At 44.0% G+C, this 3,858-nt stretch overlaps 1 pseudogene across 1 annotated transcript; it reads left to right on the forward strand.

Moving 5' to 3' along the window:
• The first annotated feature begins 2,934 nt into the window (after nucleotides 1–2,934).
• Nucleotides 2,935–3,557, forward strand: LOC308653563 (interleukin-6-like; annotated as a pseudogene). The gene has a single exon. The product of its transcript is annotated as an interleukin-6-like (transcript).
• The last annotated feature ends 301 nt before the right edge of the window (nucleotides 3,558–3,858 follow it).

Consider the following 3,858-nt stretch of genomic DNA (forward strand, 5'->3'; position numbering starts at 1 on the left):
AATCTTTGATGCTTTAATGATCTGTTTGTTGTAGTTCTTTTGTTTTGTTTTGTTTTGTTTTTGTACTGGGATTTAATATGGGGCATTCTAAGCAAGTACTCCATCCCTAGCCCTTTAAAAAAATCTTTTAAAGACAGAGTCTCACTGTGTTGTCCAGGTTGGTCTTAAATTTCTGGGCTCAGTGATCCTTCTGCCTCAGCCTCTTCAGTATGTATGATTGCCCACCACCCAGCTGGCTGTTGTAGAATTTTTAAAAATACTCTTTATCAGATTAACATTAAACAGAGACATGAGATGGGAGGGAAAGGGAGAGAAAAGGGAAATTGCATGGAAATGAAGGGAGACCCTCATTGCTATACAAAATTACATATAAGAGGTTGTGAGGGGAATGGGAAAATAAACAAGGAGAGAAATGAATTACAGTAGATGGGGTAGAGAGAGAAGATGGGAGGGAAGGGGAGGGGGGATAGTAGGGGATAGGAAAGGTAGCAGAATACAACAATTACTAATAGGGCATTATGTAAAATTGTGGATGTGTAACTGACGTGATTCTGCAATCTGCATTTGGGGTAAAATTGGGGGTTCATAACCCACTTCAATCTAAAGTATGAAATATGATATGTCAAGAGCTTTGTAATGTTGTGAACAACCAATAAAAAAATAAAATAAAAATAAAAATAAAAATACTCTTTATCAAAGTAAGAAAATTTCCTCCTTTCTTACTTTGTCAAATCTTTTATTGGAAAGATCCTTAATATCTGAACTATTTTAGTTCCAGCAGAAGAAAAATCTATTAATTTCACAAGGAGTTATGTAGGGGCTGGAGTTTCAACAATTCTTGTTTTATTTTTTTGACATTTGTAAGGACTCCACAATCTTGTGTGTGTGTGTGTGCGCGCGCGTATGTATTGCTGGGGTAATCATACATTAGGTTAGTGGTGTGGAGTTATATTCCCAGATTCCTGCTTCTGTTTCTTATAAATATTATTTAGGGACAGGGTCTAACTAGGTTGCCAAGGCTGGCATGGAACGGGAAATCCTCAGTTTTCTGAGTCTCTGGGATTACAGGTGAGCACCCAAATGCCTGATTCACAAACTCGTTTTTCATCTGGGGCTGTGGGACTCAGAATCCTTTAAGATTCCTGCCCTCATGAAAAATCAGACATATCTCTCATTGAGCCAATCAAATGTTAGTTGAAGCACTGCCTAAAAGGGATTTGGCAGATGTAATCAAAGCCCAAAATGTGTAAGTCACTCAATAGGAGCAGTCCTGGGTGGGCCTGACCTGCCTCATAAGGTTGTTAAGATGCCAATTCTTCCTTGGGGAGGCAGTGAGGAGACACTAAGATATGCTTCTGTAGGAAGAGCAGGAGGCTGCTGTGACCAAGCAGAACTACCTGCTGGACTTTGACTGAACCAAGACCTAGATCCTCAAATGCAAGCACCCCAGAGATGAGTAGTCCAGTTGTCTTGGTGTGAGGGATGGCCCTTTTCAATATAAAGTGCAAGAGATATGGAGGCCACATCAACAAGAGAAAAAGTTCAGTGTACTCAGAAAGTGCATATGAGATCTTCCTGGGCCTGCCTTGAGGGAGATATAAAAGGGCCTAGGCAACTAGGGCAAGATGGCAAGGGAGGAAGTCAGGGGCAGGGCCAGAACAAAGGAGCATGGAGGGGTCTTCTAATGAGGACAACTTCCTGCTTGAAAAGTGCTCAGAGACACAAGTGGGGAACCCAATCAGACAGGTACTTCCATACTTTTGTTCCTGAGCCGGGAATCCAACAGAAACACAGGGGGAACCAATCAATGATAGTGAAGATAACGTGGACATGGTAGGAGATAAAGAAAGGAGGAAATTCCAGAAAATCACGAAAAGAACAAGCCAAAACTCCCCCACCAGATTTCTAGTTCTGGGGCCCCTTCTCTTAGGAGAAGTCTATCTCTGTCACTTTTGGGATTAACTTGCTGTTTGCTTGCTATCTCTGCATCCTGTTCTTAAAGTCTTTGCTGAACAGAGACAATGAGCTCAGCATCCCTAGATGGTAACAGCCTATCTTCTGCTTCTATATCAAGTGCTCCTGCTGCCTAGGAGGGTCACCAGCAAGACCAACCCCCATGACACATTCTATACCCTGGGAACACCTGTAACTGCTGGGCCCAGAAGCTGCAAGAGGAGGAGGAGAAAGAGGAAAGGATGGTGAAGAAGCAGGAGACAGAGGAGTAGAACTACAGGGAAGGTGAGGGAGAACCAAGTCAGAGACTCCAGGTTACAGATGGAAGTTCTGGCGCACCTGCAGGAACTCCAGGACAGGAGCCATTGGCACCTCTCCTGGATGCTGATCAGCCTCGAAGCTGCTGCTGGATGCTGTTGGAGGAGGTCAGGTGGAGGGAACAGGAGGAGGGCAAGAGCTGGTGGCCTGGCTAGAGGAAACCAGGAAACTGTGCTGCTCCCACTCAGCCCAGCCCTACCACAACCCTGTACCAGGGCCTAAGGGTCAAGAGGAAAGTGCAGCACTGGGAGGGGTGGTGGGTTCCCTTGGCAGCAGGTCCTGGCTGTGAAGCCTGGTTAGGGTGAAAAAGAGACCCGGATGACAGTATCCTGCAAGTCCAGGCAGCCATTGCTACAGGTGCCCAAAGACCAGGAAAGTAGTGACCCTGCACTTCTGTACACTAGGGTCTCCTCTTTCATGAAGCTGGTTCCATTTTTGGACAGCAGTGACAGCAAGAAGGTAGACAGAGTGAGATTCCTGTGATTGTCAGAGAATGCTATTTCCAGAAAGCCTTTGCCTCAACAGGCTGTGAGTCTCAGAAAAGGGATTCACATCCTTGTCCACCCAAATTCCATTGCCTATATGAAAATATTTGCTTGTGACATTCAGCTCTTGAGCCCACCAGGAAAGAAAGAGAGCTCCATCTGCCCTCCAGGAACAGCCATGAAGTTCTTCTCAATTGCCTCCTTGGGGCTGCTCCTAGTGGTGGCTACTGCCTTCCCTGCTTCAGAACTTTACAGAGAAGATGGAGAGAATAGTATCACTCGAAATAAATCAACACGTGCCACTTCCGAAAAAACCGCAGGACAGATTTCCTACCTCATCAAGGAAGTCTTCGAAATGAGAAAAGAGCTGTGCAAGAATGATGAGACCTGTATCAAGAGCCATGTGGCAGTGTCCGAAAACAATCTGAACCTTCCAAAGATGACTGAAAAAGATGGATGCTTCCAAATTGGATACATTGGGGACAACTGCCTTGTGCGAATCACCTCTGGGCTTCTGGAGTTTCAGGTCTACCTGAGGTACATCTGGAACAAGTTTCAGGAAAGCAAGAACAGGGACAGAGCCGAACATGTGCAGTTCAGTTCCAAAGCCCTGACTGAGATCCTGAAACAAGAGATGAAGGATCCCAATAAAATAGTCTTCCCTAGCCCACTGCAAATATCAACCTGTTGGCAAAACTGGAATCACAGAATGATTGGCAGAAGGTCATGACCACGCAACTCATCTTAAGCAACTTTGAGGATTTCCTGCAGTTCACCCTGAGAGCTGTTCAGAAAGCATAGTGGGCATCTAAGCTTATTGGTTCGTGGGCATTCCTTCCTATGGTCAGAAAACATGTCCTGTCCACTGGGTACCTATCTTATCTTGTTCTCTACGAAGAACTGACAGTATGAGCGTTAGGGCATTATTTTAATTATTTTTAATTTATTGATAATTTAAATATGAGATTTGAGTTAATTTATATGTGATTGATATTTATAATTTTATGAGGTGCCACTTGAAATATTATTTTATATAATGGTTTTGAAATGATTATATAAAAGTCTAGGCAGTTTGAATATCCTGCTTCAGAGCCAGATCATT

Source organism: Spermophilus citellus, assembly GCF_964194105.1.
Source record: "Spermophilus citellus genome assembly, chromosome: 1".
Classification (NCBI taxonomy): domain Eukaryota; kingdom Metazoa; phylum Chordata; class Mammalia; order Rodentia; family Sciuridae; genus Spermophilus; species Spermophilus citellus.